Source organism: Vicia villosa, unplaced genomic scaffold (genome assembly GCF_029867415.1).
Source record: "Vicia villosa cultivar HV-30 ecotype Madison, WI unplaced genomic scaffold, Vvil1.0 ctg.000874F_1_1, whole genome shotgun sequence".
NCBI lineage: Eukaryota > Viridiplantae > Streptophyta > Magnoliopsida > Fabales > Fabaceae > Vicia > Vicia villosa.
In genome coordinates this window covers 292,309-309,608 of record NW_026705393.1, presented here as the reverse complement: position 1 = coordinate 309,608, position 17,300 = coordinate 292,309, and positions in this window count along the sequence as shown.

Here is a 17,300-nt window from a genome sequence, read left to right as displayed (position 1 = left end):
TTTTCTTCTGTTGACGAGTTGATCGTCACGAGATCTTCTTTCGATGTTGAGTCATAGATTGCCACGAGATCTTATTCCTTTCAGTCCCGATGTTGAGTCATAGATCGCTACGAGATCTTTTCTTTTCAGTCATTGTTTCATATAACCATTCTCTTTGAAAACCCTGTATTGGCACCTAGGCTACGTTACAAGCTACCACCATTCAAATCCATTACTCATTGTAAATTCTCCCACCAGAAAAACCAAAGAAATCTCTTTCCCCAGCAGATATCAAAACAAAAAAATAAGAATAACACTTACACCATCTTCTCTTTAAGACAAATTTCTGGTACTCTGATATTTAATCTTCTTCTACCTCGAATGTTCGAAAGGCTAGCGCCAATCTCACTTTCGAGTATAAGACGATTAAATAGGGGCAGCTGTCATACCCCAAATTTGTCCTACCCTTTCAATTTTATCTGGCTTAGGCTCATGCATTTCATAGTCTCATGTACATACCTCCCATTAGGTCATTTACATAACTCATGCATTCATTAATCAATAACTTGGCATTGGGATCAAGGATTTTGAAATCCTAGAGCTTCATATTAAGTTTGAGGCGTTCATGGCAACTAAAGTCTTATCCTTCTGATGTTTCCAGCGGTAAAGTGGGGGATCAGGGTTTATTTCCCTATGGTTGACCAAAGGTAAAGTTTTCACCTGTTGTGTCTGGGCTTGAGGAAGCTTCTAACTAAGGATCGTCGAATTAGGTTTTGAGATCATTGATAAACCATGGTGCAAAAGGATGAACTTGAAGATCGCATTGTACTCAGAGAGTCATTTGTGCATTGGTTGCGTGATACGCAAGTTTGGTTTGAATTGGTTAGCATTGAATTAAAGGGTTCATTAAAGATCAGGTTGATTGGAACTGCTCATTGATATATGGAGTGGATTTGAGTTCAAAGACGATTAAGGTTCTTAAGTAGTTGCATGGGATTATTGATGAAAGTTGCAAAATTCAAGTTCTTCATAATGTTATTGCAATTATTTACCATTAATCCAAGATCTACCCATTTCATGAGTCATTGGTGCTAGAGATCCAAGTTGGGAAAAGGAATGGAAGATTTAATTTGGAAAGTACTATGAATTCAATATTCCTAAATAGGAAAGAAGCATGATTCAAGGTTGTTAATGCAAATCCATTCAAAGTTTTCAAGAATCAATTCAACAATACAAGTCGGTGAAGGTGTGCGTATGGTTCATTCGGAAGACAAGGTACTTAAAGTTTAAAACATTCATCTTGGGTTCATCCATTATCATCAACCAAAATCTCAAATATACATTTCAAATTTCCGCAAGATTACACGTTCATTACAAAATCCAAAAAAAACCATTACACTTACTACCAAAGTCTATCAAAACCAAATTTGTATAAAAAGCTAGGTCCATTATCATTCAAACTCCATTACAAAAATAATACAAAAATCTACAGGAGAACCTATTCCCTCTAGTTTTCTATGTCTTCATTCAACTTCACCCTGACTTCGCCTTTTGCTTTACTATAAAGATCTCCATGACTCCATCTTGAGTTATTCATCCCAAAGTCCTTCCCATGTTATTCATAAAGCCAAAGAACAGTCCCTGCACCATATAAAACCAACAAAACCAGCTGCATAAACACAAATTAACCTGCTGCCATATATACATATTAACCTCATATTTCCCATTCAAAATAAAAACCATTTACAAACAGCGAAAACAGAATTTCTCACTGATCCATAACTTACTAGCCACACTCCTAACCTTCATTTTTTCCTAACTGTTCTAACAGAATCAAAACCTATTCATAACATTGTAACTAACTTCTAACAACCTAGCTTTCCTAACAGTTCATAACAGAAAGATAAGAGAAGTAAAAAACTAACCTTTAACTTCTATAAAATCCTCAGTCAGAAGCTTCTTCAGCTCTATATATACTTTCCCTCTTCCTTCACTCTCTCAATCTTGAACTCTCTCTTCAAAGCTTTCTTCACCATTCACTTCTCCACTTCTGGACTCACCACTTCCTCACCACCATTTTCACGATCTCAGAACCTCTCTCCCATCTTCATCTCTTCAATTCACCATAGAGTCCCTGGAGTCTTCACTTCACCATTTGGCACCTTCATCATCTTCATCGCTTCTTCAATCTTCATCACAAAATCACCATAATCCTCACTTCATCAATCTTCTTCATCATCCATATTCACCAACAGAAAAAGAAGAAAGATTTGTAACAGAATATCAGAGAAAGAGAACGTAACAGAAAAATTGGAAACTCACCCTGGAATCCTCTTCTCTCCGTCTCAAACCTTCAAACTCCTCTGAACCTCGATAATCTTCAACCTTCAATCCGTAATCACATCTTCAATTCTTCCATATCAAGATTCCTCCAGTGGATTCACCACAAAATTCTGCAGAAAACATAGAAGAGGAAATCACAAACTCAATCGTTTAGAAATCATCACCAATCACCGATTCAGGACTTCGCTTCTTCCGTTCATACACTCTTCACTTTCTCGATTTCTCTTCAATTTCAGCATCTCCTTCCTTTTCATCTCCATCTGCGCAATAACAACTATTCAACATCATCATCTTCGTTCATTATTCAAACGCAACGACATCACATCTTCACCTGTATCAAGCAACAACATCAAAATAACGTTTCTCAGAGGAAATTGGGAATAAGAAAGAGAAGTTTATTCGGGATGTTAAGCAGGAAAAGAAGAAATTAGCGATCTAAGAAGATCACTGAGAGACGAGTAGAGAAAGTAGATCGGTGAGGAAAGAGAGAGTGAACCGGAGAGACGAAGGTCGATTGTCTGTTTGGTTTACAATGACGGAATGAAGCTCCGATTGGAAAGAGGTGACAAGTCGCCGCCGCGCCGATCGCCGGAGAAGGAGATGATGTACGTCGCCGTTTGTTCGTGACTGAGGGAGAAGAGAGCTCAAGAATCCCAATCGTCACACACACGTAACCCTAATCCCTTTTTGTTTTTCCAATTTAATGTGTTAATTAATTAGCATATGATTTGAATATTTAGTTAGTATAAAGTTTGGTGTTAATTAGATATAATTGAGATTAATTGATGGACTAACTGGATTAATGAATTTGATTGGCAATTAACAAAAATCTGAATACGAAATCTGAATTAATTGGATCAAGTGCTATGGGCCAAACAAAACGCTGTTCATCACTCCCTGGGGGCCCACACACCACCATTTTTGGCTGGACAAAAAAAAACAAAGATTTAGATATCTCTTGGGCCTGATCGTTATTTTCACCCCCTGTTGGGCCCATCACCATTGTTGAACAAAATTCTGAAAACAAAAACAATACAGACGGGCCAACATCACCATGGGCCCTACGCCTGTTTCTAACCTCACCCACACAGTTCGATTTACACCCCCAGTTGCCATTTTAGTTCTTAATAGGAATTAGTTTTTTCTAGTTTTAATTCTACATTTTAGATAATAAAAACATGATAAAACCTTTAATAGTTTGTCAGTTTTTTTAGGTAATCTTTGACATTAAAAAAGGCTCATAAAAATAGTAGATCTTTTAGGGTAATTTTGACATTTGAGTTCTTTTATAAAAAACCATAAAAATAGTAGTTTTAGAGTTTCATTTCGCATTAATGCTTGAATTGTTTTTGCTACTTCCATGATATTTTTGTACGATGCTTGTGTGATTTTATTGCTTGTATTTTAGGCCTATTTCGTTAGTACCATTTTAGACTCCTTTTGTACATAAGTAGGAATTAGACAACACTTAGATTAGAACATAGAATTAGTTCCCCTATTTTCATTTCTTTTTCTTTTCAACTTTTAAAATACTTAATAAAAATCGATGAAGATCATACCGTTACTATATTTCATGGTAGGAAGGAAATGATTGAGGCGTAGGCCTCGATGTATGTTTTTTCCTACTTAGCGGAGAAGAAATGATTGAAGTGTGAAGCTTCGATGTATTTCTTAACCGTTGTTTAGAGAAACGATCGTGGTGTAGGCCTCGATGTGCATTCTCTAAATATTCACAAAAAAACTCCTTTTTGTATTTCCTTTACTTAGCGGAGAAGAAATGATTGAGGTGTGAAGCCTCGGTGTATTTCTTAACCGTTATTTAGAGAAACGATTGTGGCGTAGGCCTCGATGTGCGTTCTCTAAATATGCAAAACAGAACTCTTTTTGGTATGATCTAAGTCACAAATTAAATCCCCTTAAAAAACACCAACCAAAAACACTTAAAACACTAATAAATGGTTAGATTTAACACAAAGTAAGGAAGTGATGCGAGACCTTGTAGTGGGTTCTCGTCATCATGGAATTACCCTAAAAGATACAAACCAATCTCTTTTTTTCTTTTCTTAAGGGCAAGTTATCTCCGCTCCGTTGCATCCTAGGCGATCCCTTATGCAAGAGCGCGAGCGTTAACGCCGCCCAACTAAAAAACACAAAAACAAACAGAAAATCGTGAGCCGAGCTACGGTAACTCTGATTCCTGAAAAGGATACGTAGGCAGCGGGGTAGGGCCCGTGCGAGTACAATTCTTTCTTTTCCATACATTCTGCATTCATTCGCATTTAGACATAGACATAGTACACACCCATTAGATAGAAACAAACATAGGTGGATACCATCGAGTACGATGGGCGTGAGGGGTGCTAGCACCTTCCCCTTACGTAACCGACTCCCGTACCTTGATTCTCTGGTCGCAAGACCCTGTTCCTTCCTTTGTTAGGTTTCCTGATATTCCTTTCCCTTATGGGATAAATATATTGGTGGCGACTCTGTTCATTTTTCGCGAGCGTGCGACATTGTGGAAATCAGAACATGATCTAGAAGGCATCAAAAGATGGAAATCAGAAGCAAGGCTGTGAAGATCTGATGGTATCACTCTACAAAGAACTTCCAAAGTCTGATGACTGAAGTTACATCTGCACCAACGCTGAAGACTCTGATATTCAAACGTCATTATAATAGTTTGAGTCCAAAAGCAAGTACAAGATGAAAAAGCTACAACGTCAAATCTGTCTGACTAACCAAAGGAACGTTAGAAGCTATAAAAGGCAAAGTCAGCAAGAGCAGTTGAAACAAGGCTCAAGGTAGTTGACAAAAGAGTGAAACATTAAATGCAATAGTGTACTATTCACGTAAATCATTTAATGTTGTTCAATGGTCACATTTCTCACTGCCATATAAAAGAGAAATTCTGTTTGTTGAAAACGTTACACACGTTGAGAGAGAACTTACGCTGCCAAATTGGTTCACAATGCTATCACACAAAAAGCAAAGAATCTTCATCTTCAACCTCACAAATCTTGTAATATCTTAATGAGTGTTAGAACTTAATCTTGAGAGAAAAATCACTTGGTGATTATAGCTTATTTAGAAGTTGTGATTTGTATACTCTAGAAGACTTAGAAGTTGTTTAAGTGGAATACCATTGTAATCAAGGTTGATTAGTGGATTAAATCCTCAGTTGAGGTAAATCACTTTGTAAGGGGTGGACTGGAGGTAGTTTCTAAAAACAGAGTGATTTACCTGGATAGCTAAATGGCGTTTACTCCCTATCGTTGCCGGCAAATTTGTTAATCTGGATAGCTACTCCATCTGGGGTTACGATCTGAACGACCTCGCTGCTGCCACAGGTTGGACAAACTTTCTCCAACTCTCTGATGTCTTCTACCCTAAGCTAGTCAAAAATTTCTTTGTTGCTATTGAAACCACTGATAGTGATACACAACTAACCTCATCTGTTAAGGGTCATCCAATAACCCTAACCTCAGAAATACACAACTAACCTCATCTGTTAAGGGTCATCCAATAACCCTAACCTCAGAACTTCTTTGCTACATTCTGCATGTCCCAAACAATGGTCTTCATCTCTTTAATGATGAATGGCCTGCATCCTATGACTTGGACATTGAATCCTACAGACTTTCCATCACTAAACACCAAAAGAAAAAATTTGCGTCTGCCAACCTTGAATCCCTAAGCCACATAATCCATAACTTATGTGTTCATACTGTCCTTCCAAGAAAAGGCAGCATGGAACAAGTAACAGATAAAGACCTACTTGTCATATATCACTTCTCAAACAAAATCCCTCTCAATATCGAGTATTTGGTGCTCAACTATATCAAACACACAAGTCTTCGAGCCATAAGTGCTCCCTATGGCATGCTCCTTACCAAAATCTTCAAACACTTCAATATTCCTCTAGATGATGAAGACTCTTTTGAAATCAACAAAATACTGAGTGCTTCAAAATTAAGGCGAATGAAAATTCCATCTCTCAAGCGTGCATCATCACCTTAACCGGAGACCAAGTCAAAACGCAGACGCCTAGTTAAGCAATATGCTCCATCTGAACCATTAACAACAGGTATCAATCCCTCCAACTCTCCAAATAGCCCAACTACAAATAGTCTTATTCCACTGTCTGTGGCTCTCCCAAATAGTGTTGACCTAGAATCTCCACAAAATAGTCAAAAATCATTGAAATTCTAGTATGACAGACTCAGATGTCATTCACGATGTCAAGACATCTGATCTGTTATTAATGTAGCAGAGGCAGAATATAAAGATCCCTCATTTATTAATTACTCCTAACCAGGAGTCAATGAGATCTGGGATCACATATGTTCAGTAAACATAACATGATTGAAACATTTATATGGTTCTGTTCAGGAATAGCTAACACTTCTGAACCTAATGTTATAAACGATGTTATAACATTCATAACTGAACAAACAATGCAGAAGATAAATAACACAGTTAATTGTTAACCCAGTTCGGTCTAACTAGCTACTCTGGGGGATACCAAGCCAGGAAGAAGATTTCACTATCAATAGTACTATTTTATGTAAACAACCTCTAGTTTACCTAGTCACTACCCAATGCAACATTTATCTCAGAACTCCATCCAAGAGAAGAGAACCTCTACTCACTCCCTAGTGATACCTAACTGTTACAACCCTGCAACAACTATTTATACAATTAACAATGAACAATAACTTGATCTCGCTTCACAGCTTCGATCAAGAATACAATACTCAACTCTTACCTACAAGTTTCGAGTGAGGACAATCACTTCTCTTACCTACAGGTTTCGAGAAGGACATGGAAGCCATCCCACAACCTGGGTGGTCTACCTATAGAAACCCTAATGACTACATCATTTCTAAACAAGGTTTTCTATATAAAACTAGGTTACAAAGATTCCTATTTATAACCTGATCCCAATTGGACTTGGGCTTACAAATCGCAATACTTTTTGCTGTTACAAATATGCAGAAATATTCTGCTACATATAAGGTCTTTTAGTCATGAGTTTCCTAATTTATCTCCTAAATTAGAAACTGCTGAATCTTCAATCTTCTGATCTGATTCTTCTTGAATCTTCAATCTTCTGGTCTGATTCTTCAAATATTCTTTTGACCTTTAAATTTGTACCACATAGGATTACAAAATATTTTGCGAATATCCTGTATCTGTTGAGTACAAACTGAATCTTCCTTCCAGTTCTGCAGGCGCAGTGTCATGAGTTGATGTAATGACATTCCATATAACATCTTGCTTGTACCTATTTTGTTCTTTTTATATTTACAAGATTCACAATCAAATCTTTTGCTGCTATTATATATTTTAGCCAAACATTAGACAATAATACAGAACAGACAGAGCATCAACAATCATCACCAAATTCACTTCATAACTCGCAACCTATCTCTCCAAACTCAAAAGCAATAGCTAAACCCTCTGGTCTTGATACTACACAAAGCATTGACCTAACTACTACCTCACCAATCCTTGTTGAATCTTCACCACAAATTGTTGTCACCTCTCTTACTCCAGTTGCTTTTCAAACTGAACATCTCTCAAATGTTGAAAATCTTTCAACTCTGGATACCTCTGACAATGACATGATAAACATATTTTCCACTGAAAACTTTCTATCAAGTCTTCCTGCTGATCAAAATCACCAGCCCCACGCACCAATGTCTCCACATACTCCTACTTCCAATCCAAACCCTGATGCTCAGTTATCCTCTCGTATCCATGCTTGAAGCTGAACTATTCACTACACCTCCTTCTAATCAGCTCACCACAATTATCCCCCATGTTGTCACCCACACTTCACCTTCAATATTAACAAATCCTATCACCATCACCTCACCATTGAACTCTCCAAAATCTTATAAAGAACATACTCCTTCAAGAATTCACCTAACTTCCATTAATCAAACGGAGTCTGATGACCTTACCTCTCAGATAGAAGCCTTCTTCAACAATTCCAATCAACTACATGATCAAATTGGTGTTACAGAAACATATGGCGTGGCTTCTGGTCCACACTCTGATCCATATGACTTCCAAGTAAACTCTCTTATTTTTTCCTCTCCAAGGGAAGAAGAAGCCAACTCTTTCAATGTTCAAACCCCTTTTGCCCCAAAGTATGACTCATCACCCCCACGAAACACCACCCATAACTCCATCACCCTACCTCAGGATCCCATTGTATCTCTCACATCTTCATTCTTTAATAACTTTCCCAGTATTGGAAATCGTCCACCTACTTATCCTAGAGCTACAACCTCGTCTGATCTGATTAACCCTCATGGGGATATTACTCTTAGGACAATCGTTGCTTTACAAAAGAAAGGCATGACATATAACAAGTTCTGGGCTAATTACATAACTGAACATGCTTGCCCTCGGATTCCAGGAATGCCTGCTCTAGATATCTCTCTGATACAATTTCCTATTCTGCCACTATCCTCTAAGGCAACATCTGATGATGAACTTACTGCTCCTTAGGCTCGTAGTACTCTCTTCTTTTGGCCCTTGTTCCTTTTTGCATGTTTAACAAAAGGGGGAGAAAAAGCTTAGTCCAAAGCTTTGTTTTGTTTATTTTACTTAGTAATATATCTTGCAGTAGTTCACTAGGATCTTTTTGTTTGTGCGCCAAAATATTGATGTCAATCAATTGATGTATTGATCCTCAAACATTTAAAAATCAATTACTGCTATCTAATTAATATGTTGTTCAAATGCTTTAAAATTCATTTACTATATATGAACTAACATTGAGGGTGAGCATTTGCCCTTTAAAAGTATGCATCTTTTCAGGGGGAGTTTCAAATTTGAAACTCCCCCTGAAAAGATGCATAAGTTTCAAATTTGAAACTCCCCCTGAAAAGATGCATACTTTTAAAGGGCAAATGCTCACCCTCAATGTTAGTTCATATATAGTAAATGAATTTTAAAGCATTTGAACAACATATTAATTAGATAGCAGTAATTGATTTTTAAATGTTTGAGGATCAATACATCAATTGATTGACATCAATATTTTGGCGCACAAACAAAAAGATCCTAGTGAACTACTACTAGATATAATACTAAGTAAAATAAACAAAACAAAGATTTGGACAAAGCTTGTTCTCCCCCTTTTGTCAAACATGCAAAAAGGAAGGGGGCCCAAAGAAGAGAGTACGACGAGACTAAGGAGCAGACAGTTCATCATCAGATGTTGCCTCGAGGATAGTGGCAGAATAGGAAATTGTATCTGAGAGATATCTAGAGCAGGCATTCCTGGAAGTCGAGGGCAAGCATGTTCAGTTATGTAATTAGCCCAGAATTTGTTATAAGCCATGCCTTGCTTTTGTAAAGCAGCGATTGACCTAAGAGTTATATCCTCATGATGGTTAACCGGATCAGACAAGGTTGTAGCTCTAGGATAAGTAGGAGGACGATTTCCAATACTGGGAAAGTTGTTAAAGAAGGAAGATGTGAGAGATACAATGGGATCCTAAGGTAGAGTGATGGAGTTATGGGTGGTGTTTCGTGGGGGTGATGAGTCATACTTTGGGGCAAGAAGGGTCTGAACATTGAAAGAGTTGTCTGCTTCTTCCCTTGGAGAGAAAACAATTGGAGAGTTTTCTTGGAAAGCATATGGATCAGATTGTGGAACAAAATCCACACCATATGTTTCTGTAACACCAATTTGTTCAGGTAGTTGAATGGAGTTGTTGAAGAAAGCTTCTATCTGAGAAGTAAGGTCATCAGAATCCGTTTGATTAAGGAAGTGAGTTGAATTCTTGGAGGAGAAGGTTCTTTATAGGATTTTGGAGAGTTAAATGGTGAGGTGGTGGTGACAGGATTTGTTGATATTGAAGATGAAGTGTAGGTGACAACGTGGGGGATAATTGAAGTGAATTGATTGGAAGGAGGTGGAGTGAATAGTTCAGCTTCAAGCATGGATATGAGAGAGGATAACCGTGCATCCAGGTTTGGATTGGAAATAGGAGTATGTGGAGATATTGGTGAGTGGGGCTGGTGAGTTTGATCAGCAGGAGGACTTGATAGAAAGTTTTCAGAGGCAAATATGTTTATCATGTGATTGTCAGAGGTATCCAGAGTTGAAAGATTTTCAACATTTGATAGATGTTCAGTTTGAAGAGTAACAGGAGAAGAAGAGATGATATCAGTTTGTAGTGAAGATTCCACAAGGATTGGTTAGGTAGTAGTTATGTCAATGCTCTGTGTGGTATTAGGACCAGAGGGTTTAGCTATTTCTTTTGAGTTTGGAGATATAGGTTGCGAGTTATGAAGTGAAACTGGTAATGATTTTTGTGGAGATTCTAGGTCAACGCTATTTAGAAGAGCCACAGACAGTGGAATAGAACTATTTGAAGTTGGGCTATTTGGAGAGTTGGAGGGATTGATACCTGTTGTCAATGGTTCAGATGGAGCATATTGCTTAACTAGGCGTCTGCGTTTTGACTTGGTCTCCGGTTTAGGTGATGATGCACGCTTGAGAGATGGAATTTTCTTTCGCCTTAGTTCGGAAGCATTCAGTATTTTGTTGATATCAAAAGAGTCTTCATCATCCGGAGGAAAATTAAAGTGTTTGAAGATTTTGGTAAGGAGCATACCATAGGGAGCGCTTCTGGCTCGAAGACTTGTGTGTTTGATATAGTTGAGCACCAAATACCTGATATTGAGAGGGACTTTGTTTGAGAAGTGATATATGACAAGTAGGTCTCTATCTGTTACCCGTTCCATGCTGCCTTTTTTTGGAAGGATAGTATGAACACATAAATTATGGATTATGTGGCTTAGGGATTCAAGGTTAGCAGACACAAATTTTTCATTTTGGTGTTTAGTGATGGAAAGTCTATAGGATTCAATACCCAAGTCATAGGATGTAAGCCATTCATCATTAAAGAGATGACGACCATTGTTTGGGACATGCAGAATGTCGCAAAGAAGTTCTGGGATTAGGGTTATTTGACAACCCTTAACAGATGAGGTTAGTTGTGTATCACTATTGGTGGTTTCAATAGCAATAAAGAAATTTCTAACTAGTTTAGGGTAGAAGACATCAGAGAGTTGGAGAAAGTTTGTCCAACCGGTGGCAGTAATGAGGTCGTTCAGATCGTAACCCCAGATGGAGTAGCTATCCAGATTTGCTGGCAACGATTGGAAGTGAACTCCATTTATCATTGTAAAGAGCACGGACATTATCATCGGTGATGAACTCTTTGTTAGAGAATTCAGATGGATGATCATAGGCTTGAAAAGATGAAGAAACTAGGGAGTTTCCTTCGCTCGATTGAGTTGAGATATGTGACGAGGATGGTTTTGTATTTTGATGAACAAAGATGGTTTGAGTTGAGGAAGGAAGAGGGTTAGGGTTTTGAGATTTTTGTGGATTTCGATCACACGGAGTTGATTCATGAGATGTGGTTGCATGTCGTGATGAGCGACGGGTGGGATTGGTGGGTTTTGGACGAGAATCACTGGATTTCATGGTTGATTTTTGACGAGCGATGGTGGTGCGGCGCTTGGTTGGTGTTCATTCCATGGAGAAGGTTTTTTGAGTTTTGGAAGAGAATGTGGGTACAATATCAGCAAATGGAACTATTGTTGTAGTAATTTTGAAAGACATTTGAAGAGTTAAAAAGAGGAAGTTAAATCATTGGGGAAATTGGGAAGTGGAACAGATGTTTGTGCAGAAGGTTTTTCCCAAAGATGTGATGGGGAGTTGGTAGAAAGGGGGCTGTTTTGATTGGTAAGGGGAGAGGCTAGATTTTTGTAATGATGAAGAAGTATAGAGAAACGAAAAAGAAAATATTGAGAACCGAGATTTTATTTTGACTATTTTCTAATATATAAAAATTTTGTTATTATTATTATTATTATTATTATTCTATTATATATATTTATTTATTTTAATTAACTTTGTTTATGATAAATAATATACGAAGAGAATAAGTGATTTGCTGAGGTATTTTAATAATTGATAATTTTGATTTTAGAAAATTAAATCTATCTTCCACTAATGGTTTGGTGAAAATATCTGCTAATTGATTATTTGTATCCACAAATATGAGTTCTATGTTTTCTTTTTGAACGTGATCTCCTATAAAATGATGTTTGATTTCAATGTGTTTAGATCTTGAGTGTTGAATAGGATTTTTTTACAAGTTTATAGCACTAGTATTATCACAAAAAATTGATACCTTGGAGTACTGAAGTGAGTAATCTTCCAATCGATTTTTTATCCATAAAATTTGTGAGCAGCAATTTGCAGCAGACACGTATTCTGCTTCAGTGGTTGATAGAGCAATTGTATTTTGCTTTCTGCAAGACCATGTAATAAGAGTTTGTCCTAGAAATTGACATGCTCCACTTGTACTTCTTTCTTTCTATTTTGTCTCCAGTATAATCAGCATCACAGTAAGCTATTAAATTGATGTGATTTCCTTTTCCATACCATAGATCAATGTCAGTGGTACCAACGAGATATCGAAAGATGCGTTTGAATGCAATTAAGTGTGATTCTTTAGGGTCAGTTTGAAAACATGCACACAGACCTACTGAAAAGACAATGTCAGGCCTACTGGCAGTTAAATATAATAATGAACCAATCATACCTCGATATTCCTTCTCTGATACAGATAGTCCTTGTTCATTTTTATCAAGGCTTGAAAAGGGATGCATAGGAGTTACCATAATTTTTGCTTCATTCATTCCAAATTTTTTTAACAAATCTTTAATGTATTTTTCTTGACATATGAAAATCCCATTTTTGAGTTGTTTTATTTGTAAACCCAGAAAAAAGTTGAGTTCACCCATCATACTCATTTCAAATTCACTTTGCATTAGTTTTGAAAAATCATCACACATTTTTTCGTTTGTTGAACCAAAAATTATGTCATCAACATATACTTGAACTATGAGTAAGTCATTTTTATGTGATTTTTTGAAAAGAGTTGTATCAATTTTTCCTCTGAGAAAATCATTTTTAATGAGAAAAATACTAAGTCTGTCATACCAAGCTCTATGAGCTTGTTTAAGACCATATAATGCTTTTGTTAGTTTAAAGACATGATTAGGATGAGAGTGTTTTTCAAAGCCAGGTGGTTGGTGAACATATACTTCCTCGTTTAAGAAGCCATTTAAAAAAGCACTTTTCACATCCATTTGAAAAAGTTTGATATTTTTATGAGCAGCATATGCTAAGAGAATTCGAATAGCTTCTAACCTGGCCACGGGTGTATATGTTTCATCATAATCTATACCTTCTTTTTGATTGTAAGCTTGAGCTACAAGTCTACCTTTATTTCTAATTACTTTTCCATTTTCATCAAGTTTATTTCTGAATACCCATCTTGTACCAATAATGGTTTTATCTTGAGGGTAAAGAACTAGTTTCCAAACTTGGCTTTTCTCAAACTGAGATAATTCTTCTGTCATGGCTTCCACCCAAGATTCATCTTTTAATGTTTCATTGATATTTTTTGGTTCTACTTGAGATATCATTGCCATGTTGTTAGAGATATCTTTAAAGAAATTTCTAGTTCTTACCTGGTCAGAGGTGTCTCCTATTATTCGTTCATGAGGATGATCAGTTACACTTTTCCATCCTTTTGGAGGATTTGTTGTAGGTTGTTCAGAGCTATTCTTAGCCTCTTGAGTAATGTTCATAGTGTTGCTCGTGTATGTTGATTGAGTGTTGGGAACTGCTTCTAGACCAGTTACCTCATCCTCGTGAGATTTTTCTAAGGCTGCAACATTTAGTTCATCAAATATAACATGCATGCTTTCTTCTACACATTGATTTTTCAAATCGTAAATTCGGTAACATTTTGAGGTTGATGAATAACGAAGAAAGATGCCTTTGTCAGATTTTGAGTCAAATTTTCCTAGAGAATCTTTGTTGTTAAGAATATAACAATAGCATCCAAAGATATGAAAATATGAAATATTTGGAGTTCTATTTTTCCATAGTTCATAAGGAGTTTTCTTTGAAATTTTTCTTATGGTCACTCGATTTAAAACATAACATGAAGTGTTGATAGTTTCAGCCCAAAAATATTTTTTCAACATTTGATTCATTAATCATAGTTATAGCCATTTCTTGCAGAGTTCTATTTTGTATTTCTACAAAGCCATTTTGTTGAGGTGTTCTAGGACAAGAGAAATTGTGAGATATACCATTTTCATCAAAAAAAATGTTTTAAAGGAAATATTTTCAAATTCTCCTCCATGATCACTTCTTACAGCAATAATATTTGAATTTTTTTCATTTTGAACTTTTTTGCAAAAGATTTTGAATGCTTCAAAAGAGTCATCTTTATGTTTTAAGAAAAGTACCCATGTGTATCTTGAAAAATCATCAACAATGACAAACCCATATCTTTTCCCACTCAGACTTGAAGTTTTTACAGGGCCAAACAAATCAATATGAAGAAATTCTAAAGGTTTGTGTGTTGACACAATATTTTTTGAATGAAAGCTACTTTTGACTTGTTTGCCTTTAATGCAAGCTTCACAGATTGAGTCTTTTTCAAAATTTAGTTTGGGAAGACCTCTAACAAGATCTAATTTTGAAAGTGTTGAAATATTTTTCATACTTGTATGACCATATCTTCTGTGCCATAGCCATTTACCCTTTTCCTTGGATAAAAAGCAAGATTTAGATGAAAGATCATCTAAATAAAATGTATAAAGATTTTTGTGTCTTTTTCCTAAAAATAGAATCTTGTCAGAAGATGGGATTTTTACAATACATGAATTTTGATTGAAACTAACTTCATAGCCATCGTCACATAGTTGACTAATGCTAAGAAGGTTGTGTTTTAATCCTTCCACGTATTGCACATTGTTTTTAAAGATAGTACCTTTTTTACCTATGGAACCAATACCTTTGATTATTGATTTGTCATTGTTTCCAAAGGTTACAGTTCCACCTTCTTTATTCTTTAAGGAAATAAAGCTTTCCCTATCTCCAGTCATATGTCTTGAGCAACCACTGTCCAAGTACCAAGGCTTTTTCTTGAGGGTTAGAAAACATTCCTGCATTATGTGTTAGTAACTTTTTGGTTTGGTAATGTTTTTCTCTTTTAAAGGAAATTTTTCTTTTATTTAGAAGAAAAATATTCTCATAAATCATTTGATTTTCAGATTGTTTAAAGCCTAAGCCAGCTTTATCAAAAACTCCTGATTGAGAACCCATTATTTTTTGAAAGGTTTCAGTAGATTTCACAAATGATTTTATGTATTTAGTAAGAGTTTCTACTTGATTTTCAAGATTTTCAATTTTATCTTGATTGCTAGAAGGTTTGATTTTTTCATTAATAACTTTCTGATGTAATGATAAACATGAATATGCCTTCTGTAACTCCTTAATGGTTTCTAAATGTTTTAAGTTGGATTTTATTAGATCTTCTTTTTCAGTTTTAAGAGTATGAATTTGTTCTCTTTGGAATAAGCATTTCTGAGTTCAGATATTTGAATCTTCTAATAGATTATCAAATAAAATTCCTATCTCTTCGCAAGTATAACAAAAGTTTGGTGTACTTACCTCTTCAGATTCAGAGTTGGTCATCAGGCATAAGTTAGCTTCCTCATCTTCAGCTTCAGAGTTGGAGTTTTCTGAGTCATCCCATTGTGCAAGCATAGATTTATTTTTAGAGGAGAAATTCCTTTGAGTTTTTTGTGGACATTCTGTTTTGAAGTGTCCGAGTTTGTTGCATCCATAGCATGTAATCTTGCTTTTGTCAATCTATGGTTTCTGATATTCTTTCCTAGGTTGAAAGGATCTTCTGTTCTGATTTCTTTTTAGTATCATTTGTTGAATTCTTCTAGAGATTAAAGCCAGATCATTCTCATCTTCTGATAGGAATCCGACCTCTTCTTCATTTGTTCCTTGTGAGGTGGAGATTTGAGATGCAGAATTTTGAGAAGTTTTAAGCGCTACCATTTTTCCTTTTCTTTGTGGTTTATCTTCATTGAGGATGCCTTCATGAGCACGAAGAGATCCTATAAGTTCTTCAACTTGTAGAATCTTTAGATCTTTTGCTTGTGAGATAGCTGTTACCATAGGTCTCCAAAATTTTGGAGACATCTCAAAATTTTTCTAATTCTTTCATGAGTAGTATAAGCTTTACCCAGTGATCTTAGTTCATTGACGATTATAGTGAATCTAGAAAACATTTCATCTATGGTTTCTTCTTCCTTCATTTCGAAGGTTTCAAATTTCCTGACACCTAGATCAATTCTTTCTTCTTTAACATGACTTGTTCCTTCATGATGTATTTTGAGAGCATCCCAGATTTCTTTAGCAGTTGTGCATTCTTCTATCCGGTTGTATTCTTCCCTGCTAAGAGCACATGATAATATGAATTGAGCTTTAGAGTTTAGTAGTACGTTATTGTTTTCTTCCTTTGTCCATTGTGACTGAATTTTCGGAACTGACGCAACTGTGTCTGTTGTGTAGCGGGGAAAATCTGAGATCGAAGCCATAGGATTGACTCGACTCAATATTTCAGTGAAAGTCGCCACCGCGCTTTATTATTTCCAAAGGAAAAGGGAAAAGAACGAAGAAAACCCAAAGTTTGTTTTTAAAACAAAAAGAAGAGATCTTAGGTACGGGTGTTGATTATACAAGGGGAAGGTTTTTAAGCACCCCTCATATCTGTGGTACTCCACATGAACCTTTTTGAAAATCTGTGTCGTGTGTGCTAAAAAAGGGTTTGTTTTATTTTTAAAATAAGCTCGGCAAGACATTAAGCCTTGTGCCTACATACCTCCTTGGTGCAATGGAGAAGTCAGAGCTAATGTAGTTCCGCTTAAAGGGAAAACGTTTAAAAACCGAATAAACACTTTATCATCGTTGGAGAGAAATACTCAGCCATTAATCTTGAGCATGAGAACAAACGAGTTTTTGCATCGCAAATGAATGAAGGGCTCCAACTCGGATAGAA